The 12863-nt window shown below is 31.4% G+C and overlaps 1 long non-coding RNA gene across 1 annotated transcript; it reads left to right on the top strand.

Moving 5' to 3' along the window:
• Positions 1-6989: 6989 nt before the first annotated feature.
• On the top strand, positions 6990-12863 carry LOC134239808 (uncharacterized). The gene is made up of 3 exons (XR_009986302.1): positions 6990-7297; positions 11781-11856; positions 12523-12863. It is a non-coding gene; the product is annotated as an uncharacterized LOC134239808 (long non-coding RNA).

Below are 12863 nucleotides of genomic sequence, written 5' to 3' on the forward strand. Positions count from 1 at the left end.
ATAATATTCAAATATAAAACAGATGCGCCAGACTCTGTGGTGTTTTTTATTTCAAGATCACTGGGATATATCGAATCCAAATATGAACTGAAGTGACCATTGCTTATTGATAACATTCGTTTATATAGATGCATTTGATTTAATGTCGAGTTGAAGACCACAGCAAGTGTTTTACACTTTGGAAGGTCTGCTGTTAACAGGGCGCAATGCAATTAGTTCCAATATCATCGACTATTCGTTGCAAGATACCCAATGAAGAACATTGATATTTAAAATAACAAGCTCAAGGATCTTTAAGGTCCCCTTTTCTCTTTCAATACTCCAAAATACTACCCAGTCGCTATAAAATATTAATAATAACTCAGTCTTTATCGATTCTTTGGAATTACGTTGGGTGTGACGGGTCAGGATGCTCACTCCTCTTAGGCACCTAATCCGACATTTGGATTTCTCTGTGCTCCGCGTGTATGCAAAGAATACTACATTCAAAGAATATTCAAAATTTCTGTGCTTCGAGAGTATTCAAAGAATACTACAACTATTTTCTCTGTAACTGACTTCTTTTCAATGAAACCATTTAGAAATCACAATATGCTATGTTAAATGTAAGTTCTATGGTCGATACAATGACCTTGTCAGCAAATACAATTTTTCATTAAATCAAATGCTGACTATCGTTTTTTAAACTATTTGATAGACCATTACTAACACACTGAATTGTCTATGGATTTTCCCGTAATTTCCCGATCATGACAAGGAGCACACCGTGGGTGTGACTGGTCGCGAAGGGTTGCTCACTCCTCCATGGCATCTGATCTCACCCCTGAAGTTTTGGAGGTCCTTTTCTGCTTTCCTACAATTTTGGTGACTGTTTTGCTTGAATACTGTTCGTTATCTCCATATATTTATGGTGGAACTATGCTTCACTTGAATATTTTTTCTTACAATTCGGGTTTTCTCAATATAGTGTACACAATTACATTTACTAGAATTAACTAGCTCCATGACCAAATTTGTAAATTTTATATTTTAAAAAATGAATCTGACTAAAGATACCATGCTATATTATTATTTTTGTTGTTGATTTTCGATTACTCAGATGTTTTGCTAAAATTCATATTGTAGATTTTTCCATGATATATCGCTTAAAAAGTTTTTGAAAAAAGTTTAGTATGTAATTTTGAATTCCCTCGTATATTTTTTTTTTTTCAGTATAAAGATGAAATTCATATAAATTTAACTTTTAACTTCAATGATTATGATATTGATAAGAAATTTAGAGCTAGCCTGTCCATCATTTATAAATCATAGGTCTTTTTAAAAAATAAAGACTAATTATTAGATCATTTCTCGTATCGCGACACCGAATCAACATCAATAAAATAAGAGTGCAAATAAATCTACAAAATACGCATTTAGATTGAAACAATATATTTTTAAGGCATGTTTTTTTCTCAAAATAAGCATTTAGATCAAAACAGCAATATTTCTAATACATTTTTTTTTAGAAAGAAATGATAGTTATGCGATATTTGGCCATTTTAATCATGCAAGGCAGACACCATTCTGACATTTTATAACAAGAAATACACATGCATTGTAAGCAATATTTCATAAGAATAAATGGTTTTGTCGCGACATTGGGAATCCATGCTAAATTTATTCTCCATAAATCAAGATTTGTATAATCGAAATCAAATGGAGCACTTTGAAACACCTACACTATTATAGCGGAATTCACAAAGGACTATTTCACTCTAATCAAAAAATATATTGACTGAAGATGAGAGCGCCGGATTTGGCATGATTTTGAAAGCGTCAAACACTATTTCTGGAATACATATATCAGGGAAACATTGGTATTACGTTAAGAATTTAAAGCGATTTTCTTTGTTTTAAGGACGCTCTAAACACTGCACATTAAGAGCTCTATTTATTGGGTAGTTTTATGCAGTTATAGTGATCTGTCCTTAGATGTAATATTAAAGAAATGGTTATTTACCGTTAATTACATACTTTTTAGTAGATTAAAATATTTCTAGCATTATATAAGACCAAGAGTAAAAAGTTTAATTAATCATTTTCATTATTTTTCCCAAGGAAAGTAAACAGCAGTGATTTCTGCTCACAAATAGTCCATTATCTTTGAACATTTTTCCTGTGCAAATAAGGCATGTACAATGTACCCTATGTTCTAAATGAATGAAAAAGTTTTAATATGCATATCTTTATATGATATATTTTTCTCTGAAAAAAAAAAAGTTTTCGTTAATGTTTAGAGCTTCCTTAATTGCAAAAGTACATATGAATGTAAACAAAAGTGTCACATTAGAGGTTCTTAGACAAAAACGCTCATACAAGCCACTTTGATCCTTTTACATGTATGTTTCATCAGATTTTTCATGATTTTGTTTTTAGTTTTTAGTTTTCGATGAAGATTTTTAAACCATGACGTCATCCATTCCTATCAGAACAATGTCATTACCAAATTAAAGTTGAATTTACTCTGGCTTGGGATAGTAAACATCAATATGAAAAATCTTGCATTGTTTGTCCTGGGGAAATTTTTACTCGAAATTATCAACTTAAAAAAGATTTTGCACTAACACTTCTTGAATGCATGCATACTAATACATGTTTACTAAAAAATTGTGAGGTAATGCTTTAAGGAGAGAAATACTTCAATTAGAAGTCATCATTTCGATAATTCTATTGTCGATACAATGTTCAATGACCAATCCGCAAACACAACCTACAATTAAGTCAAATTCTGCCTGACATTTATCATATTGATTGTTTGTGCCATTATTTACACACTTATTGGTCTACGGATTTTCCCGTTATTTCCCGATCATGACAAGGAGCACATTGTTGGTAAGACCGGTAGGCAGGGGATGCTCACTCCTTTATGGCACAAGATCCAACCTCTGATGCTTTGGAGGTCTGTGTTTGCTCTACTTCTGATTTGTATTGTACATTTCTATGTTAAGTTTTGATTTTCTATTGTGGCACCATCCTTTCACACTTGGCCATGATTCAACCAAACTTGAACCTACATTGTGTTATCCTAGGGTGCTTAATGATATAAATGTCTGGCGGCCGCCTTAATTTTCATAATATTTTTTTCTTTATATATTTTAAAAAAAAAAAAACTTCATTCTCGTCTGTCAAACATCCCACTACAGGCTTATGACTCAATTTAACATTTACTACATAAGGATTATCCAACTTTCCCGAGCAGTTGATTCAAATAAATATAAACAATACGAGGATGTTAACATTTTTATATCACATATATGCAACCATATGATTCCTTTAACAACTACTGTCATTCATTCCCATCTATCCTCATTAAACTTGATCATGATTTAGTAAAATGAAAAGTTAAAGAATCGAATGAGGGAGAAACTGTGAGTTATATGGGAAAAAGCAAATTAACAAGGTTGGCGCTGAAGTGTCTCCTATATAACCACAAGAACTTAGTGAGATCTCAAAGTTTTTCAGTTATGTTGTCTAGAAGGCCCTGTGAAAGCTTTCACTTTGAGCAATCTGACAAAAGGGATTAGAGAGACTTCAGGAACTATTCTGTGTAACTGTATTTGTACATATTTGAACTGAAATGAGCATACACAATTATCAATTCCTGTGTTTAAGTATTAACAAAAATGAAATATATGGAGATAACCAACAGCATTCAAGATCAAATGTCCATAAAACAATACAGAATAGGAGCAGAGCAAACAGGGACCTCCAGTGCAAATGTCCATAAAACAATACAGAATAGGTCAATTCAGTGTATAAATAATAGACTAACAAATAGTATGAAAAACGTCAGTGAGCATTTGACTCAATGATAAATTGTATTAGCTGACAAGTTCATTGTATCAACATAGAACCTACGAAATGATGACTTAAAACGAGACTACTGATAATCTTGTTTCATCAACTTGTTTGACAATAATTCACCACGTTTTACAAATTGAGCATGCTCTTGCGTATTGAATCAACTGAGATATACATAAACTCCGTATGCAGCAAAACCTATTGTCATACATGGTAAAGACTTATTTTTGTCCACGCAAATTAAGTTTATTTATTGATTAGTGTCTTAATTGCCTGAAACAAGGAACTTTCTCTCAGATCACATTGTATCTTTTTATAGTTGAATGAAGTGAACTATCTATGATCGACATAAGTACAATGACCACTGGAATAAAACTAATATTAACGCAAAGAAGCAGTGACGAAATGGGGAGACAATCACCTCTCAAAACAAATACACATCTTTTGAGTTTAAGATAATGAACAGTGATAAATCTTTAAAAAGATATATTTATGCAATTCAGATATGTGAATAGCGCATAAAACATGAACCCATTGTAATTCCAGAGGTGGGATTAGGTGCCAATGAGGAGTAAGCATTCCCTGTAAATATTGAACTCATATGAAGCCAATTTTAACTTTAATGAGATATGTGTACATTTTTATTCTACTTGAATTGTAAGAGATTTAATAATAATATACTAATAGCTGAATTCTTTAGATACATGTAGTACATCGTCAGTAAAAGTTATCAATTTTAATACACAGTTCAATATATGAAGGTGATTATAAAGAACGTGAATGATCTAATGAATTCATTTAACAATAGAATTCTGTCAAAAAGGTTTAAAATACAGATCTTTGAAAATTCCAGAGGTGAAATAGGTGACTTCATTCTCGAAAATTGCTTGGTATCGTAAATACGTTCAAACTAAAGTACATGTAATTTGTTCAAGAAGTAACCTATCAGATATGAAGTGCTCCCACTTTTGTATGATTGATACACATGTACATGTATGTATGATGCAATTCATTTTTTAAAACAATTTACTGTTTTGTGTTTTATGCCAAATATCTATGTTTTATTCTTATTTAGCAACATAATGTTTCACTCAATATAATTAAAAATCGATGGTTACGGTTCACGTGACGAATATAACGTAGCTCCAAACGACTTATTTTTCGAAGATTGAAACAATGGCTTTGGTATAAACATTTGAGAAACATAAAGAAATCTTAAACTTTTTAATTTCACCGAATATTTGATTTTTGTTTCCACTCACAACTTTTCAATTGCAATATCTGAATTCCTTTCAAGTATTTAAGTCCCAGACAATGAAACCCTTAAGAATTCTTTTTTTAAGCTACAAATTTGTTGGAAGACAGAGAAAATTGGGATCATGTGAAACTTAGAATGAGCACAACTTGATGAAACATTTTCGGTGCACAAATGACATATGCAAAACGAACATACATGTGCAGAGACATTGTGTCCATGTTTTGTTATTACAAGAAACAAGCAGAATATTTCTCTTTGTATAATTTTATATTGAATGAAAAATATGCCACGACCATCCTTTGCTTCCTGATAATAAGCTGCAGAATATTTTTGTATATAACCTTAATGAAATATTCTATCACTAGATCCTAGAAATCACAATTTTTTTTATACGCATCTCACAAATACTGGGCTATATTTCTGCAAAATTTGCATGAGATAACATAAGATAACCCTGGATGTACTAAAACGTATCTAAAATAATATATTGCTTTGAATTATATATGCAGAGTGTATACAAAGATCATTGCAACAAAACTAATATTGAAAAAGGACAAACTGACAAGATAGAGAGGAGTTCGTCTTACAAAACAAATACTCTTATGTGGAAAGACTAGAAAAATGACCTTATTTGAAACATTTTAACTGATTGAGATTAAATTGGATAAATCTACAAAACCAGTCTTCATGAAATGTTAAAGGTTTAAGGTTAATACATTTCAATTTCTTAAATCCATGTCGTACATTGCAGTGAATGTAAACAAAATGTCTTTTAAAGAGCTTTTTAAGACACTTCGTCAGCAATGTTTTTGTTCAAGATTAAAAGAGATTTCAATCTGGTGATTAATAATACGGAAGTTTAAATCTATTCAAAATAGAATTGGATAATCTCTCTCTCTCTCTCTCTCTCTCTCTCTCTCTCTCTCTCTCTCTCTCTCTCTCTCTCTCTCTCTCTCTCTCTCTCTCTCTCTCTCTCTCTCTCTCTCTCTCTCTCTCTCTCTCTCTCTCTCTCTCTCTCTCTCTCTCTCTCTCTCTCTCTCTCTCTCTCTCTCTCTCTCTCTCTCAAAGTACTACAAGAAAACATTTATGTAATCATCAATTGTCGCCCGGGAAATATATAAAGTAAACAATGGAAATGAGTCTTGATCATCAAACCGCTTCGATATGTGTGAAAAGGCATGCGTCTAATTGATGGAGACGATAGTCACGAATATTTGAAAACTTAAAGTCGGATAAATATCAAACAAAAACGATACCATTTTAAACTTCAATTCCTCGAGTAAATGTAGGCTGCATAAAATATAAATTGAAGTTAGGCACATGCATCATCTATATTCAAAAATGTATTTAATTTTCAATTTTAGAATATAAAACACAAACTGTGCAGAGTACGTTTTTATACGAGAAGTAAAATTCGACGTTCTAAAAAAAAGGGATCTGTCGTTTTTTCGATTGTAAATGATAAACAACTTTATATATTAAATATGAAAAACATAAATATTTTTAAAGATTAACTTTATGGAAGTAAATATATTATGTATCTCGTAATTTATAAAGGGAAAGAACATTCTGATTAACAAACTTTTCAATGTTTAGAAAACCTTTAATTCTGAATAACTACTCCCACCTCAATCCCCATACACCAACACTTAAACTTATATGTATAGAGCAGCCCGGTCCTCCGGGCTGCAATAACATCCCACAGTATATCAAAAAGAATGTCTTACATGTATTTCCCCTTATTATACCCCCCGCTTGAAAAGCGGGAGGGTATATAGTAATCGGTATTTCCGTCCGTCTGTACGTCCGTCCGTCCGTCCGTGTTTACGAGAGTGCATTTATTGGGTATTTTTCATGCCAAGATTGTACTTATTGGGTACTTTTTGCTTATTGGGTATACCCAATAAGAAGTGTCGCTGAATATGCTTAAAACACCCTAATTGGGTATTTGCAGGTTAGTACCCAACAAAACTTGGACACGACGATTTGTCCAAAAAAGTGTCCAAAAAAGTTGCTTTCACGGACGCACCGTGTTTTGTTGTTTCAGTTTTACATTCGGAACTCTAAATTCTCGAGAGTTCCGAAAATCAACTTCCGTTGATCCTGATCATAACAACGTTTGTTTTCATGGAAAAAAAATATGGCGACTAAGAAACACTTAATGTCAACAAGATTTTCTGATTGACAAGAGAAAAGGTAAGTTTATTCTATTAATATTTATCTATTGCTGGGTTCTTGTTTAAGGAAAATTGATTTTAATGTAATTTTGAAAACAATTGTACACAAAATCAAAATAGATATATCGGAACAATTAATCCTAAGTTGCTTTTGTTTGTATTTTGAATTTTCTCTGTCTTTTTAACTCTCTTGAGGGCGAGAAGTATTTGTCGTTTACTGATTTTTATTTGAAGATTAAAATATTTAGTAAATGATCGTATAGTGTTAGATAATCTTTAATAAATCGAAAGTGTTTATTATTTAATTTTATATCATAACCAACTAAGTATGTTCTGACAATGTATATTGGAAAGGGAAATGAAAATTTTAACAATCATGTGTTCATAAATCAGCTGTAAATTATCGGTTCATGTAGACAGTATTACAATCGCAAACTGAGCTGAGATGATGATAAATGGGATAATTGACAACAACTAAATAATTGTATGTAAGTTTATCTCATCTGATATGTAACTTAAGAGATTCATTGTATTACCGAAAAACTTTCAGTCAAAACATTACTTCTTTCTGTCTTTGATTTTGACTGAGTGTCTGCTTTATTTTGATTTTTTTTTTAAAATTATTGTTTTTGTCATTTGTTTTAATTGATTTAAAACAATACTGAAATTGATATAGGGCTACTATAACTATTTCACATGATGGGTGTGTAATTAGCATTGCGCTACACCCGGGGCTTCCATTTTTGAGGATGGGCCTAGTGGTTTTCTGCACTGAGGAATCCCCTTGGGCTATTAGGAATTTTAAAATACACATGTAATACATGAAAAGCACCACCGGTATTTTCACTCTTTTTTGCTATTAAATTCCCTAATATGGAAATATTCCAGACAGCATGCTCATATTATCCATAAATCTCCACAACTGCATCCATTTTGCAGTACTACAAGACTGATTTACTTAAAAACGATCTTTTATTTCCTAATTTGAATTCCCCCCTTTCCTTTGTTTAATATAGCAATATTTGCTTGTACATATATACCTCACAGATATCCCATTATTAAATTATATACATAACATTCACTCAATCAGCTCAATGATAAGTGTCATGCAATTATGTAGCGTTTTTTAAAGCCATGGCGTAACTGATCAAAAAATATATTTTTGAAAAATACAAAATTAAGTAAAGAAATATAGTAAATACATTTAAATTAAAGCTTTTCATACAATTCGGAGCACGGAGAACTTCTCTGTAATGTGTTATTTAAATCTTTTATATTTTCTTCCAAGTCGGAGAAAACTCCGAGAATCCAAATTAAATTTTGATACCTTTATAACGCAATTGACTTAGATTTTGTAATTTACGGAAAATTTCTATCTTTATCATGTTTATATAAAGTAATGATACAAATAATAAGTTCTTATAATTGTAGTCTAATAATTTTCATTGTACATACGCCATATATGACTTTAAATGATTCAAGATGAAAACAAAATGATTTTTGCTTCGTTTTAATTAGACGAACTAGTGAATGACCAGAAAAGGAATATTTAAAATATTTTTTTCATTTTTTTAAATCATTAATTTATATATGATTAAATTTTACTAGCGAAAATTAAATTAAACTTTAATTTTAAAAAGAATCATCTGTAGTTAATACCCTGTGGGCCCATTCCATCAAAGGTCGTATGCCCAGTCGTAGCGCTACGCCGGCGTAAAGTCGGCACTAGCACGAATATTTGCATTTCATTAAAGAGTGTATCGTTATGCCTGACTAAATTTAGGCCAAACTTTTACGTCTACTCATGGGTAGGCGTAAGTTAGGGCGTAAAGTTAAAATAAGGCCTTTTTATTAATTTTGGCGAGTTCTAAAGAAAAAGTAAGGTTCTAAGAAGAATTTAAAATACAAACAATGCATTATTTAATTATACATATTATGAAGAGGGGGAGGGGGGGGGGTTGTTACAACTACTTGGGGACGTAGTTGATTTGAGTAATAACATACTCAAATAATATTTTGATAAATTTCTGCTGAGAAGAAAAGATTGTCTTAATAGAGATTTCTTACGTTTTGACAATGCATTCATACACATTTGATTGTGGTATTGTATGTCTAAGGTATTGTAAATCAATTTACATATATAACTGTATTTCTACACCCCGCTTGAAAAGCGGGACGGTACATGTATATGTACATGTATATACTATTTAGTAATCGGGATGTCCGTCCGTCCATCTGTTACGCTTTGGGGGTACCCATCTCTATCCGCAACTTCTTTCATATCACTGATTGAAATTTGGTGAAATTTTCACAGAATCTTTATTATATATTACCATTGTGCATTATTGAACTTTTTGATCCGACACATATTTTGGGTTTCCCACAGCAAAACATGGACACTGCCATTATATTTATATGGAAGGCGGGGGGATATCTTTTATTGAACTCATTGCTTACGGTACCTCTAGTTTATTTTTCATTTACTAAAAAGAGACCCATAAAAATTGTCTATTTTGAAAAAATATTTTCCAACAGCATATTTTCTGAAAAAAAAAAAAAAAAAAAAAAAAAAAAAATCGGTTTCAAAAGCATAATTATCATCTTTCATGTAATTTTCTACATTTAAGAAAAAAAATTCAAAAAAATAACCCATCTTAAAACCAAATAGTTTTTGTCATGTTTGAAGAGTCCATTTCTTATTTACTTCTTGTCCACATGCGTGGATCCAGAGGGGGTCGGAGAGAGGGTTCAGAATCTCCCGAATTTGCAGATTAATTAACGGTGAATGTACAGATTACTTAGTTAAGGACGAAAGTAATTATTTTCCTAGGTATCTGGGACAAGTGATGTTCCCGGCGAATCATAGAACCCAACCCAGGGAGGGGGTTGGGGTCTCATAGACAATGAGAGATTTTTGAAAGTGGTAATAAATTATTGCTTTTATGATATCGATGTAAGATGGTGATAATTACACAGTTAAGTTCAAGAATGAATTATTCCTATTTTTTTTCTCAGACAAACATTGATGCAGAAGACATCTTTAATTTTCATAATTTTGTTTAAAAGAGCAAATTTTACATAGTATAAGATAATCTGAGCGCATATAAAGCACATTTAAGATGAAAATATACATGTTTTTGATTTCCTGCATTACTTACATTTTAATGAAAACAAAATAGAAAGTAGCTGTAACTAAATTTTAAAGACAGACACCACACAAGCAAAGAATTTTTGTAAGAATATCTTTGTAGTCATTTTTCCAACCCCCCCTCTCTCTCTTTCTCTCTGCGTACTATTAAAACGGTACATAATATTTAATCTGCAGATAGTAAAGAATTTTTTTCTATAACTGAACAATTATGAATCAATTGAATTGATAAAAAATTAATAAATACAGAGAGGATTATTTTACATGTACCATAGTAGTAAACGTGTAAAATTTATTTCTTGACTCAAAATGTGTTCATATGTAAACCGTTTGCATTTTGTTTTCATTATTTTTGCTTGCATATACATTTCTTATTAAAATTTTTAAATCTTATTCTGTCTCAAACTTAATTATTAGTATTTGTCAGTAGAATCAGTATTTATCGAATCATGAAATTTATTATCAAAGGCGAAGTTATTAACCTGTATCAATTTCGGGAAGAGGAGGTATGGGTGTAATTAAATTTCCAAAATGAATAGTTTTGCTTAATTCCGAAATACAAGTACATGTACTGTCCTTTTCATCCTTTCAATTTATTAGACTTTTATTATTGAAATATTGTAAAAAAAAACAAACTAAAATTGGTTTCTTAAAAGATGCATGTCTCTTACATAACACTATAAACCCATGCATGTTTCAATTAGTGCAAGTATTAATTTATCTATAACTTGTGTTATTCTGTACTTTGACGTGCTACAATTTACACATGTTTGTACGCTTTGTGCAATGTTTATGTTTTTGCGCCTGCGCAATGCAACGTTGTCAAGGATTTAGTCCTGTGACTAAGCGTATCTTTTACGACTAGACTTACGCCACTTGGTGAAACGCAAATTACGCCCGACTAAATTTTGGCGTAATCCCCGGAAGTACGCCTAAGTTAAGGCTTAACTTTACGACTTTTGATGAAACGGGCCCACTTTTTTCACGATGAATTTTTTTTCAATGTTACTTTTTTAATTTTTGCCTCTATACTTTTTACTCGGGGATAGTAACTTTATTGCCACAAAGCTGTGGATTAGTACTTGATTTCCTTTATTGTACAGCGATGACTATGATTTAATAGCACAAAAAGCTAATGGGTTTACGTATGTGAATTTATATGATTAATGCTTACTTGTGATTTTAGGATAACTGGAGATAATGATTCCTTTTTTCCACTTATATTACATAAATATTTTCCCAAGTATTATGTTACAATAAATTGTTTTAGATTTTTTTTAATAAAAGTAATCAATAATTACAATGGAAATTAAAACTATAATCATGTTCATTGAGGATTTTCAATACTTAACAGGTCAAACAGGAACTTCAATTGTGAACATTGCAGAGAACACACCCATCAGAAGATGACCCTCAGAAATAGGACAATTGTAAGTAATCAGTAAAATGAACAGGGATACTTCATGCCAACCATAAGATTTTTAGAGACATTTTCGCTTCTTAAATTAGAAGAGATAGAGGGAAAAACTTGTACATACTACATAACTACTAGGCAACCAACCTTTAACTACAGGAAAGCTTTTGGTATGTGCAATACAGCTACATAAAACCTCTTTAGTATTCATGTTAAGTTTGAGAAAGTACCTTAGTATTTTTTTAGTGTTTGCCAACATTTTCATGCACACTGTTTGCTTGTTTGTACTATCATTTTATTTTAAATTCTTCAGATGCCCTTTACCTTTGCCAGTTTAGAATCATTTGTTTTAAGGGCATCTGAGGGTTGGTTCCAGAACTTAATTAATTGTAAAGTAAATACTGGGATACTATACGGTCATAGGTTATGTTAATACATGTATAACATTTTGTTCTGATAGAGGTGGCATACAGGAAAAGAAACAATACTAGATATCACTTCAAAGGAATAAAACAGCTTCATCTTGTAGGTGTATTTTATTTAAGGATCACTACCTCATGTCTGATGTGCTGAAAGTTATTCATAAACTGTTTGACTGTAATTTTTCATATTTTCAACTTCTATCCAGCTTAATCAATTTTAATTAAATTTTGTGCAAAGAAATACCTTTATCTAATTGCAGAATGAATAAAATGGACAGAGGCAGAACTGAAGGAGATGCATGAAATGAGGAATATTTCAAAGATTGCCTGAGCATAACCACTGCTACTGGATAAACATATGGCAATGTAAAAGAGCAGGGTCAATGGAGGTATCATACAGTATAGGCCATGAGAGACCCTGAAGAAGAAAGTATTGAACAGAAACAAAAATAAAACCATTTTGACATTTATTGAAATATAGGATCAAAGTCTTATATGTAAAATTTGGGCATGTAATGACTTTTCTCTAGTTCTAAGACTTATAACAGTGATGATTTGATTTAATATCTTTATCCCATTTTGTCGAAAAGATTTGGACATA

Source organism: Saccostrea cucullata, unplaced genomic scaffold (assembly GCF_032062105.1).
Source record: "Saccostrea cucullata isolate Sc308-1 unplaced genomic scaffold, CSIRO_AGI_Scuc_v1 ctg583, whole genome shotgun sequence".
NCBI lineage: Eukaryota > Metazoa > Mollusca > Bivalvia > Ostreida > Ostreidae > Saccostrea > Saccostrea cuccullata.